The 20,155-nt window shown below is 46.7% G+C and overlaps 1 protein-coding gene across 3 annotated transcripts in view; it reads left to right on the forward strand.

Moving 5' to 3' along the window:
* The window catches only part of MSRA (methionine sulfoxide reductase A), a 237,225-nt gene that overhangs the window by 211,488 nt on the left and 5,582 nt on the right, over window positions 1-20,155 (forward strand). The gene's annotated exons all lie outside the window — the stretch shown is intronic.

Consider the following 20,155-nt stretch of genomic DNA (forward strand, 5'->3'; position numbering starts at 1 on the left):
GATCCCATTGCTCCAGCACTTTTCAGACCGTGGAGCAGACTTGATGACCCACCTGGTTGACCAGTCTGGGATGGAGATCTCTTGCTCTGGCCAGATTCCCAAAGCCATCTGCTTCAGTGCCCACCAGCAAATACCAGCCTTTGGGGGTCTTATTGTATGTTTTGGGACACGCACAGCTCAGAGCTTGTGCTAAGGAGCAGAAACTTCCATAATCTGAGCATCTGGAGCCACTCCTCAGCAGGATTTGCAAGACCTTGACATGGGACAAGGAGAGATTTGGATGCCTTAGGAAGCTTGGCCAGACTGGGGGAAGAATGTCCTGAACCTTGTTTGGATGTGGTTGTGGAAGAAGGAGAGTTTTAGGGTTTTTTTGCTGCTAAAAACCTTTAAAAATTGGTTGAGAGTCTAATGTGAAAAAATCCCAACAGCGGGAACAAAGTAAAACACCCCCTGTCAGCAACATCCTTTCATTGGGATACCATAGGAACAAAGTAATCCTTTCTTTTATAAAGCCATAATTAATTTCTGATCACTGGTAGCATCCTGGATGTTGTCTTCTGCTGTGTTTGTACTCCTGACAGGGAGAGGAGCTGCAAATGCCGATTGCCAGGTATCCAAATAATAAAAATAATCAAAAGCTGCCAGGTGATGTAAACTTTGGAGAAGGAATTTCCGTGAAGGGGACGTGAGTCAGGACTCTGTGTGCCATCACTGCCAGCAGGCTGCTATGTAGGACACCACGGCTTGTGTTCCCTTCACATCCAGTTTGCACCAAAATAGCTCCTCTGGCATCAAACTCTGAGCTGCAGGAGGAGGAGGAGGAGGAGGAGGAGGAGCAGACGCTCCAGGTGCAGTCGCACGGCTGGGAAAAGAGGAGATCCTGGCTTCTCCTCTCTCCTGCTGCCCCCTTCCACAATTCCTTTCCACATGGATTTGTGTGTTGAGCTGCTTCAGAAGACCTAAATTGTCACAAAATATTGTGGGTTAATTTTGCACTGGTCTAATTCCCTGGGCAAGTTGTCCAGAAGGCAACGAGAGCTCCAGCTCTTGCCTGAGAAGATTGAGAGAGCTCTGAGCAAGTCCCTTGCAGCAGCACTTGTGCCTTTGCCAGGGGACATCAGCACCTCAGCTTGTTGGACAGGCATATCGATTTTTTAAATAACTCAGTGAATTGATAGACTCAGCAACCTTAGAGGTCACAGAGACATAGAATGGTTTGGGTTGGAAGGGACCTCAAAGCTCATCTCATTCCACCCCCTTGCATGGGACACCTTCCACTATCCCAGGCTGCTCCAAACCCCATCCTGGCCTCGGACACTTCCAGGGATCCAGGGACAGCCACAGCTTCTCTGGGCATCCTGGGCCAGGGCCTCCCCACCCTCACAGCCAACAACTCCTTCCCAATACCCCATCTATCCCTGCCCTCTGGCAGCTTAAAGCTTGTCCTGTCCCTCCATGCCTTGTCCCAAGTCCCTCTCCAGCTCTCCCGGAGCCCCTTTAGGCCCTGGAAGGGGCCCTAAGTTCTCCCTGGATCCTTCTCTCCTCCAGGTGAACAGCCCCCACTTGCTGAACTTGGTTGCTGGGCCAATCCTCATGGGTCTTACTTCCTAAATGAATCAGATGGAAATTTGCCTCAAACCCATTAAGTTCATTCTTTGTGACATTGATTTCAGTGACAGCTTTGAATGGGGGAGATCTGAGTTCAAGGAACAGAGCAAGGCATCCTGGAAGCAATTCCAGGTGAGTGGCCCAATGCCCTGGTACAAATATTGTTCAATTAAGAACATTTTCCATCACATTCTCTCTTACAAATGTGGATGTTTTATTGATGCACAGCTAAATCAAGTATCTGCCATCACTACACTCTCTTCCTCCACTCCCAGCTGGCATTTCATGCAGCACATATTGCAGTTTTCTTTTTGAACAGAAGCCTTTTCATCTACTGGAAAGCAGGAAAATGCCATAGGTGACATAGTTTAGCAGCATTAATCACATTAAATCTGCCTGAACTGCTGCAGATGGGAAAAAAAAAAAAAGTCCTGTTTGCGTGTCAGGGCTCCAGGAAAACTGATTTTCCTTTCAGAAATGAGAACTCCATTTTCCTTTCATTTAGTTTAAAGGGAACAGAAACTTGGGTCTGGAGAGGATTCCCTGGGTCAGCTAATGTGGTTCCTTGTTATTCTGGGCAACAATCTCTTGGAATCCTTCCCATAAAAATGGATCAAGTACCATTTAACACCTGAAGAGGTTTTTCTCCCAGTTATTCCCATTGTGAGGGGAATAACCTCATTTATCTGAGAGTAAAAAAATTTGGTTATAATATTTTTTATTTAATTTCCACATTTCGTCATGGCCAGTTGAGCCACAGCTGTGGTTCAGATTCTCTCCCAAACCTGGTCCACATCTGCTGGTTGCTCATGGGCCTTGGACAGGGGACAGAAATGCTTTGGAGGACCAGGATAACAGGGAATGGCAATTCTGCTTTGCCAGATGGTGCCATTTTTTAGGAGAAAACTGTCAGTCACTGCCTGTTGGACTAATTCCTTGTGCCAGCCTCTACAACAAAGCTGATAATGGACAATTTGGGAGGTTGAAACCATGGAGGATTTAGGGATTTTCTTGCACTGGATCTCGAGTGAGCTTTTCATCAGTGCAGGAGTCAAGGCTGCAGATTCCCTACACAGCACAAATACGGGGATGGAGCAATGAACAGGCGCCAGGATGGAGTGAATTTTCCTGAAGTTTAATCATGGAATCATTGGAAAAGACCTCTAAGATCATCCAGTCATAATGCTCTGCTGCCAAAGAGCAGGGGGAGAGGATCGGTGGCAGAATCCGGTGAGATCCTTGGATAGATCCTGCTGGCTTTCCAAAAAAAGCTTATTTTGACAGCCAGTTTGATCCCAAATCAGTTGCCACTCTGAGGTCGGCTGATGCAGGTTCTGGTTCATCAGCACAGTGGAGGTCAGCTCCTAAGGCTTAGAGATATCACAGAGGTAGAAATCACCTAATTCTGAAAGATTTATCTGCAAATATCATCCAGTGGGAGAAGATGGATGGAAATGCCAGAGCCAAAGTGCCATCCAAATGACAAATGACTGAAGACTGCTCACCCCAGCTCGTGTCATCAGCAGATAAATTAGTGGAATAATGTTTTCAGCTGCTTGATAATGTACAGGTGGAAGAAAAAAAAAAAAAAGCACAACAGTGCTAATTAATATGGAACAGATTAAGAGATGCCCCAAACAGCCTCGGAAATTGTGCAGTGTAAAAGTGCTGTAATGTGAATAAACCGTGTAGGAAATGCTCTGGACAGTCCCACCAGCAGCCTGCTGTGGTCATGGGAGGAAATTGTTAATGTCCATGTCTCTATCCAAGAGATTTCTTGGATGATTCTGTCCCTGGATTCCACTTGTATTATTAAGAGGTGCATCATGGGTGAAACTTGAAGGGCAGAGCCTGGTTTCATCCATGCTGTTAATTACTACCCATACTCTTAATTTACTTTTGCAAACAGGTTGGCCATGTGCAAACTGCCCTTGGGAATGATCCCTGGCCCCCCATCTTTAAAACTGTGCTGGGAAAGGATGGGAAAGGGAGTTAGTGGGATAAAACCATGCCGTGGGCTGCTCTAAACCCTTTCAGTTCTGATGATGAAGTTCTTCTGCCTGTGCCCAGCACTGAGGCTGGAAAAGCTCTCCAAGATCCTCAAGTCCAACCAGTCTCCAGCACTGCCAAGGCCACCACTGCCCCATGTCCCCAAGTGCCATGACTTTTAAATCCCTCCAGGGATGTGGACTCCCTGGGCAGCACAACCCTTTCAGGGCCCTTTTTAGCCTTTTATTTTTTTTATAGTTGAAGATTTTGCTTTTCATGCCTGGATTTAAATCTTCCTTTTTCATCCATTTCTGAGTGCTCAACTCTTGAAAATCAGTTGGTTGTTTTTCCATGGTTTTCCAATCCTCTTCATATTGATCTCGGAGCTCTTGGCACTTCCAAGAGGCTGAAACTTGCAGGAGATGGGTGAGGTAGTGGGGGCCTGGAATAAGGAATATTTGGTGCCTGTCTTAATGGGAAAGGAGGACTTGACAGTGTAGATAGACATGAACCACTCTAATTCCTAGAAATAGGCTGGCACAAATAATCAAAGCCTTCACAAGTACCCAGAAGGTCCTTGTAAGCAAGAAAAAGCAACCAGGTCTACATGGAACTGCTGGAAACTCTGTAGGAAATTTGCTGGAAGTCTGAAGTCAGGGAATTTAACAATAGTTTTGATATTTGTTCTGCGTCGAAGGAGGAAGTTGCATTGAATGGAACTATTGGGGCTCTGGTTTAGGCAAGAGAATGTAATTCTTGTGTTTGGAGTGGAAAACAGCAAGGCTGGGAGACATGGGAAAAGGTTGGGAAAATATCCGTTGGGAAAGCTGGAAATGGAGCTGCTTCTGCTGTGGGACAGTAGGATGACTGAGAGAGCTGGGGGTGTCCAGCCTGGAAAAGAAAAGCTCTAGGGAGACCTTAGAGCCCCTTCCAGTGCCTAAAGGGGCTCCAAGAGAGCGATTGGACTTTGCTAAGCGCAGGACACAGTCTACACATGTAATAGAATGAATTCCTTTGGAAAAGTCTGGTGAAATGAGTGTTAATTACCATGGTGGGGGAGTTGGAACTAAATGATCCTTGAGTCCCTTCCCACCATAACCACTCCATGATTCTATTTCCAACATCTCTCCTCTGCGAACCCTTCAGAGTCCCGACCTACAGGATCCATTTATTCTGTGTTTGGTTCAGCTTCTTCAGGAGAATCACAGTCTTTGGTTCAACTTCTTCAGGAGAATCACAGTTTTCCATGGGAACTTGATTATCTCGTTGCTTGAAGTCAACCCCAGATCCAAATGAGATCAATTTCTGGTTCTTGTCCTGTTTTATGGCTCTGGATGTGCAGAAGGGGTTAAATCTCTCGTCCCATCCTGCACACGCACACAGAGCCCAACACACCACTTTGTTCCATGTGTCTGCTTGTCAGCTTGGGAGAGTTTTGCTGGCATGTGGGAGAGACCTGCAGGAGTCAAGTGCAGCATTAATGTGAGCTCCCAGTGGCTTCGGGGGAAGCTCATTACTGACCTGGCTTTGGCGTCTTCATTTACAGTAACTCTTTAAATATTTAATCTACCTCTCCTTCTTTCCTGTCATGGACCATTTTCCCTCAATTGATTCCTTGTTTTGGGGGGGGGCAGGGATGGTTGGAATGCATTTATGTTAGTGGAATTCTATAAATTATCCTCATTAAGAGGCCTGGTAACAATGGGCCAGCGTGGGATTCGTCGAAGTTTTGCGTTGCACTTTTTGCCTCAGGTTCCCAAAGCACTTCAGAGGCACTCGCTGGGTAAAGGTGAGGAGCAAAGGCTTACTGCAAGTTTAAAAACCAGAGGGAAGGGAAGTGGAAGGCTGGAATGAGAACCTTGGAATGGTTTGGGTTGGAAGGGACCTGAAAGACCATCTTGTTCCCACCTTCCCACCATGGGTGGAGACACCTTCCACTATCCCTGGTGGCTCCAACCTAGCTTTGGACCCTTCCAGGGATGGGGCAGCCACAGCTTTTCTGGGCAACCTGGGCCAGTTCCTTATCACTTTTCCCAGCAAAAAGGTGCATGATCTTCATGGCTGCATGTCCTGGGACTCCTCACCAGGTCAGCCAATGCCGAGGCTCTGGAGTGGTCGAGAAGTGCCCTCATATCACAAAATTCATCTCTGCTTCAAGTACAGATGTTGTAACATCTGCTTTACGAGCAGGCAAATAGAGGGACAGGCAGGGAAGGGACCTGCCCCAGCCTCTCGCTCTTCAGCCTCATAAATCTTGAGTTGACTTTGTAGGATCACAAATCAATTTTTCCCCAAAGACATTTTTTGGGGGTGATATTTTTAATGAGATCTCTAAGCCTCACCTTGTAATCCCATGGAATCGGCATCAGGCAGGATGTGGATAGGAAAACAGTCAGGAAAATAATGAAAACAGTATCACACCTCTGGGGTTGTAAAGGGGTCTTGGAGTGCCGTGTGGCCTTGTCCTTGATGACCACAAGATCACTTTATGAACCTTATAAAGAAGGAGCTGGGGGGGTTTTGCCTTTCACCAAGCCAGGCTCAGGGAAGAGGATCAAACCCTTCAGTAGCTGGGGGCAAATGCTTTTAATGGGCAGGAAAAGGGGGGTTTCAGCAAATGTACTTTGAAACAGAATCACAGAATGGTTTGGGTTGGAAGGGACCTCAAAGACCACCCAGTTCCAACCCCTCCCATGGCTCCACTAGACCAGGTTGCTCAAAGCCCCATCCAACCTGGAGAGGACAACAAAAATATTCAAATTAAATCAAATCCCTCACACATTTCCTCACTGTTACTGATTTTTATTCATCAATCAACCAAGAAATGTTCAGGTGTGTCAGATATGCCTTTAAAGTATTCCCACAGCATCTGTGTTTGCACTGCCAATCTTAAATCTGGTGTCCTCAGTTAGCTGGAACAACAAATTAAAAGAAAATATCCCCAAGCCTGACCTGTTCCTTGATAGCTCAGCATGAAGTGCTATCCCACAAGTGCCACAAGAGTTTTCCTGCAAATCCCACTGATCCAGCACAGAAGAAAGAGAAAGCCGGGTTCATGCTCTGTGGAAAGAGGGTATTTTCATTTCAAGGAAGATTTCTTTTCATCACAATACCTGGTAATACCACCCATTATTACACAGCTAAAACGCTCAGCCTTTGAACCCAGGAAATGGTGTAGGACTCGAGGACTGGGCTCTGTCCAACTCCATTTGTGCTGCCACAATTTAAGCAAGGATTTGAGGAGCAGGCTCCGAATACCCACAAATTGCAGAACAAACACTGCTGCTGTCATTATTGATGGTTTGTGTCCTTGATACAAGTGCTGCATCTCAAGGAGAGGAGTATTCAGGGATGGTCCACTGCTGACTTTCCTGGCACCCTTCATTTCAGAATTGTTTGGTGAGTGCTGCAGGCTTTGAATGAAGATGCAACATTTCATTTACTCCCCTCTTTTCTTCCCTGGAAGCTGTCAAAGGATGAGAGCTGTGATTGTAATTGAAAACATCCCAACAAAGCCTCAAAATTATTATTACTGAAATTAAAAGTCTTATTCTTTAACTACTGTTAAGCTTGACCTTGAAAAGCCATGCCCGACCTTCAAAGAAGAATTTCGTGGCTAATAATAAGAAGAATTTGATAATTTAGTAGATATTGACCATTCCTTTTCCTATATGGTCACAAAGAAATCTCAGTCTTCTAATTGAAAGTTTAATTTGCTTTGACCTGGAATCACAGTGAGGAATTCTGGCACCTCAGTCTTGCCAGTGGAGCTGGATGCTCCCCATTTTAGGGATGTCTGACAGTTCCTCTCAGAAGTCTTTTCCCTCAGTTGATTGATACTTCAGCAAACATTAATTTGGGGGGTGACATTTTCTGTGCCAGTTTTCTGCCTCCTCAGACTGATATTTTTAAAGTTCCAGCCAAAATTGTTGGGAGCAGGAAGCTGGAGAAAAACATGTTGTTTTCAATACTAAAATATTTCTCCCAGCCTGTCTACGAGGAGCTTTGGTACCTCCCTGCTGCAGAGCAGGGATCTGAATTTCAGGAAGGAGGCGTTTTTGCGCATATCCTGCTTTTTTTTTTGAACTCCCTGTGGAAATTTCCCTGGCTTTTCTTAATTTACAGACATTAAAAAAACTCAAAAACCAAAAAAAAAAAAACAAGACACATTTGGGAGAGATGTCACAGCATTTAAAAGCTGAAGCCCTCAAGAGATGCTGCAGGGGATGTGTTGTGCTGCTCTGGCTGTGCCTGCCCCAGCACCATGGTGTGTTTTCCAAGAAGACAGGCATGCTCCTTCCCATGCTGGCTGATGTTTGCTCTTTAAAAATGGGAGCTGGGTTCTCCCGAGGTTTAAAGTGATTTTAAAGTGATGAGGGACAAGCTGCCCTGCTAGAAGGCAAAAAAAAAAAAAAAAGAATAAAATCTAATTTTAAGGAGGAAGGAAAGAGAATGTTGGGACAGAGAGAGGGGAATGAGAGAGGGAATGGAGGAGAAATGTTTTAGGGCTACTCAGAGACATTGGAGGGGAAGATGGGGCCAGGGCAGTCCGACTCTGGTGATGAAAGGGAAAAATATTCCCATTTCTTGGTCCAATGACTATTTGTCACACCACAAGCGAGCAGGATGACTATTTCAATCATGGAATCATCATATCCCAGCATGGTTTGGGTTGGAAGGGACCTTAAAGATCACCAATTTCAACCCCTGCCATGGGCAGGGACACTTTCCATTATACACAGCTGCAGCCCTTCTCCTTTTCCCTGTTTTCAGCATCCCATACACAGCACATGATCCAGCAGCTCCTCATTTCCCAGGGAGCTCAGCTTGGAGCACAACAGCCATGTCGAAGCCCCCAGAACAAGGTGCTTGGTGGTGGATTCCAGCACTCCCAGCAATCCCAGGGAACATCCCCTTCTGCAGAGTCAGGTATTAGCGAAGGAGCAAGACACAATCGGAGAGGGGAAAAGGAAAGGAAATCAAGCTGCTTTCATGTATTCTTTGTAATTATTTTTCCCCTGTTGTTCAGAATTCGAGTTTTAAAAAAAAAAGGGGGAAAAAAAAGGAAGGAAAAGAGGGGTCTAACATTTACTGGCAGTAATCATTGCACCATCTGCTCCGGGAGCTGCTTCCAGAACACACGTTCTCAGCTGCTGAGCAGTCAGCTCCCCATCCCTTCCTCTTGGAGACAGGGATGCCAGCAGTTCCTAAACTGTAACAGCATGAACAAGCCTTTTCCTTTTTTTTTTTTCCACTCCTTTTTTTCCCTTTCAGTTGCTGGAATTTTTTCTGAAAAGGCAGAAGGGTTTGGCTTTTTCACCGGATTGTTTCTAAGACTGAGCTCTTCCCGACTTGAGGTTCTTCATCTGAGCACATGCTAGTTGTAAAAATGTGGAGAATTTTAATATTTTGATATTTCAGAGTGCCCCAGGCAGGGCTGCTTTGTAGTAGAGCTTCACTGGCACCTGGGCTGCTCTCAAGGATGGATTTATCCCATGTTTCTTCTCCCAGGAAGTTTCCTGGTGGGATCCCCTCCCTCCTGGGCATGGACACCTCTGATTTCTGCTCACATGATCCATAACTGAGCTCAACTCCAGCTTCTTCCCCTTCTCTTCTGCATGCCAGGTCAGCACTGAGCTGTTCAATATCCCTGCCTTCCTCGGACAGCCCAAATCCATCAGGGAATCACAGGATATGAACCAGGAGGAGATTCCTCACCACCAAACAGGCTGAAAGGAGCTGGGACATCCAGAGGTGCCCTCTCTGGGTTCCTGCATTGCTGCCCTTTGGCTGGTGGGGAGCAGAAGCTCTTGAGGAAATATTTTGAGGGCAAAGGGTGGCATTAATTAGCTCATCCTGGCCTTGGATGTTTCTGTGTCACTGACTCCCTGATCTGGGGCTCTTGTGTTCTGCATTGTTGTTCCTCTAGGCAATAATAACCCACGGTCTCTGTTTGTACATTTAAATTCGGGATGAAAAATCATCCCTCAGTGCAAGCCCCTCTTCAGCCCTCCCACTGCAGAGCCAAAGAAATGAGGCAGAGTGGATGCAGAGCCCATTAGGCCTGTCCCAGGAGGCAGGGATCTATATCCTTACAGATGTGCTCACAGAGAGAAATCTGCATTAGGAAAAAGAATTCCTGCTTGGCCGGCGGGATCTGCGCTAAACCACATGGTTGGAAATTCAGCTTTGCAGGGAGAAGGGGTTCTGTGGGATGGCTTTGTGTGATTTTATCTGGGTTTCACTGCAGCAGGAGCAGATTTACTCCTTTACAAGCAGGAGAAATGGGATTTCTCCCTCAGCCTCATGCACTTGCTCTCAAACTGGATGGGTGTTTTCCCACATGGAAATCAGGGTTGGAATTTTTTTGGATCAGCATTGATCCAGCTGAATTGTTGTTTTCCTACCCAGAAATCAGGGTTGGGTTTTTTGGGGATCAGCATTTGATCCAGCTGAACTGTGATGCACATCACAGAGCTCGGAGCCTCAAAAGCACTTTGGGAATATCCCTTGTTCCTCAAGGCAGTGCCTCGTGCACGAGCCTCTGGATTTTCACAGGATGCGACAATCCCACCAGTTCTTTGCTGCCATTTAGGAAAATACAAATTTCTGGGGTCAAATGAGTAAGACAGAGGATTTATAAAAAATATTTATCCTCCTCATAATGGGATTGTGACACAGGGCAGATCAGAAGATGGACAGAAGTAGTTGGGAAGACAAGGAATGGAGGATAAAATGAGGAAGCAGGGAAAAGAGAAAAATGGGAAGATGTTTGGACCTGAAAGGGCTCCCAAATATTGGTGCCTACTGCAAATTCTTCCTGTGCAAGGGGAGCCAGCCCATCCACTGACTTCCTGTTGCTGTTAATGGATACAGGAGCACCTCATAGTCCTATTGTTCCTCCCCAAATAATTCTTAGATGTCAGGCTGGGTGGTAAAGGGGAAGAGGAAGATTCCCTGCAGGATGGCTGATTTTTAGGACCAAAAGCCCTTTCATACCCAGGGATGGGCAGGTGCTGGTGTTGTCACTGGGTGAGTGGCCGTGCCACGCGGGCTGTGCAGGACACGCTCAGCCATGGGACACAAAGCTTTGCTTGCTGAAGAAAATGAGGAACAATCCATGCTTGGGAGGTTGAGAAAGAACAAACTGAATGACCTCATTCCTTCCATGGATGCACAGATGCCATGAGTGGGGATTAAGGGCAGCAGATTTGAGACCATGCATGGTGTCAGGCACGGTGGGAGAGGCCACGCTGACTTGTGAACTTGGATCTGTCGCTTGGACGAGGGTGGGAAATCCTTTCATGTGTTTTTCCTGCCTGCTCCAAGTTCTCTGGGTGGTGGCACCCCCATTGCTTCCCCTGGAGAAAGGACAGCCTGGCAGGGCTGGCAGCTGCTGGTGTGCCTTGATCACAGCGAGCTCCTGGACCGAGCACCCTCATTCCCTCCAAAATCCCTCCCAGGACCCCCATGGAGATGGACACAAGGAGGGAGCCAAAGGGAAGCAGTTGTTCTCCAAAGGAAGGAGTCAAGGGGTGTTGCTAATGCTGGGATTCCTCGGAGCAACACGTCCTGGGGCAGCTGCCGTGCCAGGAGTGGCACCGAGCCACGCACAGCTCCTCCAAATGCTCCATTGGCTTCAAGGAAAGAAAAGGCAGGGGACAGGGCAGAGACCCCAGTGGAGGTGGGGAGGTGTTTTGGGGGGGCCCCATCATTTCTCTTGCTTGCTGTAACAGCCTATAAATGGACAATTTGGAGGTTTCATAACGCTCTTAATTAGGACAAACTTAAAAAGGACCACTTGGCATCCTCAGTGGTGGGAGCCATGTGCTACCTGCAGCAGGCCAAGTCCAAAACGAAACTGATTTTTCTCTCTTACCTACATTCTGCATTCAGGCAGCTGCTCCTAACAGGTGCTCACTCTCTTCCTAGCAGATGGTGACAAAAAATGGGTTTGTTGGCAGGTTCTGCCACGGAGCAGCCTTCTTATCACACATATTGATGTGTATACAAACACACTCGTGTTATCAGGTGTTGGGTTGCAAAAGGAATTCTGCTTCTGAGAGAAGGTCACTCACGTGGGGGGTTTAGCCAGGATGGTCGGTGCTTCTCTCTTTTGTTCCCTGGGTCTAAAGGCATTTGGGGACTTTGCTGCCACATCAAAACCCCACAAATATTTGGCCATTAGTTCAGATCTGCTGATGTATCTGAAGGTGTTTCAGGAGGAACATGTGGTGTTAGGCTGTGTCCCTTCATATTTACCCTTAATAGCTTAAATAGCAATTAACAAGAAATCAGGCAGGTTTTAGGTGGGGAATACCCCGATGATTTTCTCCTTGCTCTTGGTGGGGGTAATATAATAGAAATGCAGAAATCAGAGAGTCGTAGGATGGATTGGAAGGGATCTTAAACATCATCTCATTTCAAGGATCTCCCTCCTTAAATAAAACATCCAGTTAAAAAGGTGCAGTGGAATAGAGACACAGCAATGCCTTTAAACAAAGAAATCCAAGTGCAGGGCTTTATCCTGGGAAATGCACTTGGGGCTCTGAGTGCTGAAGTGTTTGAAGCTGCAGGGAAAGCACCCGGAGAGGATTTGTGCCGTATCCATCACCCAAAGAGAGGCAGCTGTCAAACAAATCCCTTTGGTTCTTGACTCTGCTTCCACCTCGCAGATTCTGCCTGGTGAGGGCTGCGAATTTGACAAAATGGTGCAAAGCAATGCCAGGTTTGGGGAACTGGGGAACTTTTCCTCCTTCTATTCCTTGTGCAGGGAGCACCAGGCAGAGCCATCCTCGCCCTGCTTTGCTGCTCATTTCAAAGGAGCAGCCTGAGCCAAGTGAACCAGATGAGGGTGACATCTGGCCATGGAGCCTCTGCCAAGTCACTGCTGTTCTGTAGCTGGCAGGGAGATGATGTGTTGCAAATGCCAGGTTCTCTCTGAAATGTAAAGTGCATTCCCTGCATTTTCTTTGCTTCCTCTCCAGCCTCAATCAGCTTGGCATTTTGTTTTACTAATGGCCAAATTCAAATCTCCTTTCCAGACGCATAAACCCATTCCAGTGGTGCTGGGTGGTTTGTACAACGAATGGAATTTGACCCTCAAGTCCAAAATGGTCTTGTATTTTCTAAGCTTCCTGACAAATTAACTTGTTGACTGTGAGTCTCATTCAAATCCCAGCCCCTGTGGGGTGTGTTTGTGCTGAGGGTTGCTAATCATATATATTAGAATTGCTTGTACCTAAACTCTTCCAGGAGGGAGCAAGCAGAGCTTGGGGCAGGTGGAAAAGCTAAAGAATCTCTGGAGGTTTCCTTCACTGATACTTTTCTGGAAGCCTAAAGTGCACCCCTTTAATAAAAAAAAAAAATCACTAGAGCTGCTCAAAAAGCTTGGGAAAGAAATCTGCTGCTCATAAAAGGTAGGGACAGTTAAAAGAAAGCTTGTGGGGTTGGAACTAGATGAGCTTTAAGGTCCTTTCCAACCCAAACTATTCTGTGATTCTGTGACTGTAGGTGCCCTGTACACACATTTGCTCCCCATTGTGTCCAGAAAGGAGCTGAAGGTGTAGGATTTACCCCATTTCCTTATGAAGCATTTTTATTTTCACCCCTGCTGCTGAACTCTCAGCATTTTTGGCAGCTGTGAAACAATGCTGGGTTTGCAGCTGATGTTTGCAGCATCTTTTCCTCCTCTTCTGCTAAAACAATTCTGCTGCACCAATTTTCACAACTGTAAAAGAAAGGGGATTGTGTTTAACTGTTCCTCAATAATTGACAGGCTGGGAGAGCTGGGGGTGTTCACCTGGAGTAGAGAAGGCTCCAGGGAGACCTCAGAGCCCCTTCCAGTGCCTAAAGGAGCTCCAGGAGAGCTGGAGAGGGACTTGGGATAAGGCATGGAGGGACAGGACAAGGAGAAATCATAACAATTTTATTTTTAAGTTCATCGAAAGTTACCTTGTATCTATGCCATAGGAATATGTGAGAATATTTTGAATCAAAATCCAGTTTTATCAGATTTGTCAAATAAGGGGGGACCTTTGCATTGAAAGGTATGTGGGGATACCATAAATAACTGGAAGCCACCAAGTTGATCAGAGGGGTGGAGCATCTCTCCGGTGAGGAAAGGCTGGGAGAACTGGAATTGTTCAGCCTGGAGAAGAGAAGCTTTAGGGTGACCTAATTATGGCTTCCTAGTACCTGAAGAAAGGCTGGAAGAAAGATGGAGAGGGACTGTGTGCAAAGGCTGGAGGGACAGGACACAGGGAATGGCTTCCCACTGCCAGAGGGCAGGGATGGATGGGATATTGGGAAGGAATCCCTCCCTCTGAAGGTGGGAGGCCCTGGCCCAGGTTTCCCAGAGAAGCTGTGGCTGCCCCTGGATCCCTGGGAGTGTCCAAGGCCAGGTTGGACGGGGGTTGGAGCAACCTGGGCTAGTGGGAGGTGTCCCTGGGCATAGCAGGGGTTGGACTAAATGATTTTAAAAGTCCCTTCCAACCCCAGACCATTCCATGATTCCATGATCCCATGAATCACGTTCAGTGCTATGTAACTGCTCAACAGGAAATATCATTGTGAATATTGAACTGAATCTGGGTATCTTTAGACTCTGCCCTTACCAATTATCTACCCTTACTATGCACCCTCCTGGAAAACAATCAGTTAACTCATGAAATTATCAAGGCAGTATTCTTTATTGTCTGCCAGAAAAGAAATTGCTTGATATTATCCCAGTTCTTGAGAGCAAAACTTATTTTCCCCAGAAAGATAAGGAACAGCTAATTCAGGTTTTGCAGAGCACGTGCGCCGTTATCGTTAGGAAGGAGCTTAACCAACCTGAAAGCAAATGCTAAATGATCCAGATCTTGGTCTTATTAAGCTTGTGTGTGTTTTTTCTACCACTTAAAAGCCTGAGGATCCGGGTAAATGAGATTTTCTGGAAGGCAAAGCTTTCAAGTTTACGTCCTTCTCTTTTTAAAGCACGGAGGCGATGCCTCTGTTTACACGGAGCTCCAACGGAGCGAGTGCGTCCCTGCTGCAGTGTTTCATGGAACATCCTTTGTTTATTCACACTGTGCCACTTTTAAACTTCAGATGTAAACAACAAAGACTTCTTTGTATTTCACACTATCTCATACTCACTACCTTCTGAAGTCCAAAGCCAAAACACTGTGGAATCTTACCCTCCTCACACTTTCTCCTGCTTGTTGGATGCTGTCTTCCAGCCTCTTCTATTTATAGTGGCTGGAAAACTACTTATCTTCTGATTAAAACATGCTCTGTTCATTTTCTCGTGACTTTTCAGTCCTTGGAATGGGCTAAAAATGTATTGCCTGGTAGCCATTTCAAATATAATTTTAGTAGTAATTATGCATATATTCGATAACAGAAACAATTTGTCATCCTGAAGGATCCAAATTGCTTTAAACTATTCGGCCTGTCTCTGATCTGCTACGTGGATTAAAAATCCAGCAAATATTTCACTGAAATCAGCTGGACAGAAAGGTCAGAAAGACCCAGGCTGGAAATGCAGCAGCTGCCTGACAACACACCTTGAGGGGGCAGAAGAATTTGGGTTCCATTTTAAACCAGGGTGGGATTTTTAGTTGGAAATTTCACAGAGCCGCAGCTGCGTTGATCCTTGAGATCCAGCACTGGGATGTGCCCCCTGTTTTATACCCCCAGGGGGAGGACCTCAATTTTCTCTTTCATTTGATGTGCAGTGTTGTGGTGTTTGGATCAGTCTCATGCTGGATCCATCTCCTCTCTGTCTGATGATGTTTAGAGAGGGCAGCCAGGGCTCTTTGCTCCCCTTCTCCCATTCTGTGCTCATCTCCATGGGGAAAAAAAAAAGACATTATCCAGAAAACCAGAAGAATGTGGTGTTAGTTTTTCCCTTTCCCAGGAACATCCTTCATCATCCTTTCGCCTTAAGCTGCATTGGAGCACAAGCAGTATCTGCTGGGCCATATATTGAAGTCTCGGGGTAGTTCTGGGTCTCTCCTGACAAGAAGGACATTGAGGGGCTCCTGGTGTCCAGGGAAGGGAGCAGAGCTGGGGAAGGGGCTGGAGCACCAGGAGTGGCTGAGGGAGCTGGGAAAGGGGCTCAGCCTGGAGCAAAGGAGGCTCCGGGGGGACCTTGTGGCTCTGCACAACTCCCTGACAGGAGGGGGCAGCCGGGGGGATCGGGCTCTGCTCCCGGGGAACAGGGACAGGAGGAGAGGAAATGGCCTCAAGCTGTGCCAGGGGAGGTTTAGGTTGGATCTTGGGAACAATTTCTTCATGGAAAGGGTTGTCCAGCCCTGGCATAGCTGCCCAGGGCAGTGGTGGATTCCCATCCCTAGAGGGATTTAAAAGCTGTGTGGATGTGGCACTTGGGGACAAGGCTCAGTGGTGGCCTTGGCAGTGCTCCAGTTGGACTGGATGGTCTTTGAGGGCTTTTCCAGCCTAAATGATTCTGTGGTTTTGTGCTTCTGTTTTGTTGGAACATTCAATGTGTAACATAAACAGTTTTGCTGTAAATGGTTGGGAATGTTAAATCCATGTCGGATCCCTCTGAGATATTTACTTATGTAAGAAATCCCCAACACAGACTGAAAATAAAGGTGACAGCAGTGAGTTTAGCAGGTGAGGCTCGTGGTGGGTGTTCCAGGTGAGTTTTTCACCTCTCCAGAGAGTGGTCAGCACAATGCAAACCATCTCCCACCTTTTTGGGGGATGGAATGGTTTAGGGTTACAAACCAATGGTCATGGGAGGCTGGTATTGGAGGCAAAATAAGTAGCGGAGATGACAGGTTGCCCAAAAAGTTCCAGTGCAAGGATATTTCAGGTATTCCAATATAGCAAATTTTATGGTATTAGTGGTAAATAGTTGTGCATGTTCTCTTGTCTGGAAGTTTGTCCCTCCAATCACAACAAAAGTAATTTCTGGATTTTTCAGGATGAGTTTAGGTAGAGACGAATTGTTTCTTCAGAAAACTCCTATGATTTCCTGAGAAACTGTCATGCTTATATATCATGGAAGAAATACTTGATGTAAATCCAGTGAGAAAAATAAAATGATGGCAATGTAACAGCAGAGCTGACCTGAGCCCTCTGGGTTCCATATGGGAAATGAACATTTTTACGTCTTCATTGCTGCTCCCCTGAATAAAAAATTATTGCAGAGCCTTCCATTTATTGCCAAGGGCTCACACCCAAGGGAGCATCACGGGCTGCTCTACACTTGGAACAAAACATGATCCAGAGATAACTGAGCTAATGGAGATGGGAAAGTCTTGCAAACGCAGTATTTACATGTGGAGGGTTTTATTCTGTCCACAGGCAGCTGGAGCTGCCTGATCTTAGAGTATTTTTGGACCTGAGTTGTCTTCTCAAAGTCATCCGGGGCCAAACCATGTGGAGGCACCACTTGCGGTCTTCAGTGTGGAAGGTTCTGCTCTGAGCTTCCCTGCTCCATGTGTGGGTTGTTTCCCCCATCCCAGCTTGGCCCTGGCCATTTTTTTTTCAGGAATATGAGAGTAATGGATGAGTGATTAGTGGAGGAGACTCTGCTGTCTCCAGCCACGGAGGAGATTGGAGCTTTACATCACTGGAAGTCAGGACGGGGCACGTCTTTTCTTAGGCATCATCAATTATCCATGCAGGATGTGCAGTAAGAGGCTGTTTGGCTGCGTTAAAATTGGCCAGACAAACAGAATTTCCATCTCCCTCAATGGCTCCTTCAACACCTAATTAGCTCCCAGATGCTACTGGAGCAAGATGTCTTTTATCTTTGCTAATGTTATCTCCCTCTACCTCCTAAATGCCCGCCCGTGCCATTCCCCACTTTCATCTCTCTTCCCTCAGGAGAAAACAGGATGGGTGTTCAGGAAGCTCCATGCTGAAGGTCAAGCTTGTAAAGACTCTGGGTCAAGCTGATCCTGTTAAACCAGACAGTATCTGGAGCAAAAAAGCTTTGAATCCAGAATTAGATGGATATGATGGAGAGCAGGATACAACTTCCTTCCTCTGCACGTTCACAGGATCAGCATCCAACAGGAAAAAATAGAATTGCAGATTTCATTCCGCTGTCAGTTGCATTTAAGATGATTTAGGACAAAATTCAAAGCTCCTCTTTTCTCATTGTGGGAGAAAGTACCACGAAGTCTGGCTGGATAAATGTGATATTTCAGCTGGCAGAGCTTATTGTTGTGGGCAACACTCAGGTTTTACACTCAGAGGTAAAACAGGAGGAAATGTCAGCCTCCCTAGACCCTCTGAGCACAACCACTTGGGGCTGTGTTAATACCAGGCTATCATCCAACTGTGATTTACCTTGGCAGGGCTGATGGATATCCAAGCCCAGCAATTCCTTCCCCTCTGGCAGGGAGGAGTGACCAAACAACCTGCTCCTAGCTAAGTGGTTAGGAGGGAAGCATTTCAGAGAGAGCAGATCTTCAAAGAGAGGGAACACACTTTATACACACACCCAGCTTTCCCTAAGGCTCCTGGAGCTATGTCTCCAGCCAGGATCAGTTTACTCCATTCCAATGATGTGTTCCGTTGTGTGGGAGATTCGTCAACAGGGAAAAGCTCTGACAAAGTCAGATTTGCAGATTTATGGATGAGAACTTGTTTTCTTCAGCTTAGATTTTGTACCATCATCTTTTTCTATCCCATTTCCTTCTTATCTGCGTTTTCTCTGTGCTGCACTGGAAGGATACATTCCTAGGAAAAATTCCAACAGGTTCTTGCAGCAGGACTTCTCCTCTTTGACCAGGGATTGGGTAATCCCTATAGGATGTACGTCCAAAGCTGTGGGACCAGCAGGTCAAGGGAGCTGATTCTACTCTGGTGAACCCCACCTGGAGCTCTGTGTCCAACTCTGGGGATCCCAACATGAGAGTGGTGTGGAGCTGCTGGAGTGAGTCCAGAGGAGGTCACAGAGATGCTCCAAAGGCTGGAGCCCCTCTGCTCTGGAGCCAGGCTGGGAGAGCTGGGGGTGTTCACCTGGAGAAGAGAAGGATCCAGGGAGATCTCAGAGCCCCTTCCAGAGCCTAAAGGGGCTCCAGGAGAGCTGGAGAGGGGCCTGGATGGAGGGACAGGACACAGGGAATGGCTTCCCACTGCCAGAGGGCAGGGATGGATGCATTGTTGGGGAGAAATTCTTCCCTGTGAAGGTGGGGAGGCCCTGGCACAGGGTGCCCAGAGAAGCTGTGGCTGCCCCTGGATCCCTGGGAGTGTCCAAGGCCAGGTTGGACAGGGCTTGGATCAACCTGGGCTAGTGGGAGGTGTCCCTGCCCATGGTCTGGATGATCTTTAATGTCCCTCCCAACCCAAGTCCCTCCATGATTCTATGACATTTTTCTTCAGATTTAATCACACAGCAGCTGCTTTTCTCTCCCGGGGTAGAGTCCGTGGGTTTCACCATTTCTGCCCTTAGATCCATGTGCCCATTCTGTGAAAGATGAAGAATTTATACCCCCATGATTCCATCAGTCCCAGTTTTGATCTTGCTCGATTTGCCAGACGCACTCTGCAAAGAGAGTTCTGAGACCAGACAGCTTCCCTGCAAGGATATTAATAATACTCAGGAATCACACAGCTCTCCAAACCCTGTGTGAGCATTAGCTAATTATGCAGCACTCCACAGCCCTGTGAAAAGCATTTGCTAATCAATTCCAGCACCACCTATCAAATACATCAATACCATGGAATCCACTGGGCAGAGGTCGCTGGAAACAGGGGAATGTGGATATCTGGTCCCAGTCCATGTGGTAGCTGGGGTTGGACTTCAGCACTCGCCAGCCACCTCTCCCACATTTCCCTTGGCAGGGTCCTTCTTCCTGTCATAAACACATGATTTCCAAAAGCAGGTCACCTACAGGCTGGGAACACAGATTTTCCCAGATAATTAGGATTTCAGCCCGTTCCAGGGCTTGTAGAGGTTGCTGGCATCAATTAATTTGGAAAAGCCAACATCAGTAAGTGACATAGAGGAGACTGGACCTGGTGTGACAGACTGAGCTGCTCCAGCCAACTGAAGGCAGCACAGAGGAAACAATTTCAAATCATATGTCATCGGTGACACAGCAGAGTGGGCTGAACTGCCAGAAAGGAGAGGGAAGGGAAGGAGAAAATAAATGAAGGAGAAAACAAAACATTGGTAATTGCTCATTCCTCTGGACCGAAGTTTGTTCCTCTGGATCAAGTGAGCCTGTAGGGCTGAATTTCTGCTCCCAAACCTGACAGCAACTAATCCACAAACCTGGCAAAGTCAGTTAAGTTGTTTTCCAGTTAAAAATGTCACAGGAATCAAGTGTTTAGGATGTCCACATCCTCCCATCCTACAGACTTCACAGAACTAATTCCTGTGGGTCTTCTCCTCCATAATACAGCTCCTTTAATTCTTAGAACTTTTGGGAAAAGAGCTGAAATTCAGGGTTGCTGCTGCTGGTGTGAAATTTTGAGTAGCCAATGCTACTCAAAAATGAAGGGAGAGCCCAGCAGATTTTATTTGGTGAGATTGTTGTTAGAGTTTGACATCAGGGGTGGGTGATGGTACAGAAGCGCTCACACG

Source organism: Corvus moneduloides, chromosome 3 (genome assembly GCF_009650955.1).
Source record: "Corvus moneduloides isolate bCorMon1 chromosome 3, bCorMon1.pri, whole genome shotgun sequence".
Taxonomy (NCBI): Eukaryota; Metazoa; Chordata; class Aves; order Passeriformes; family Corvidae; genus Corvus; species Corvus moneduloides.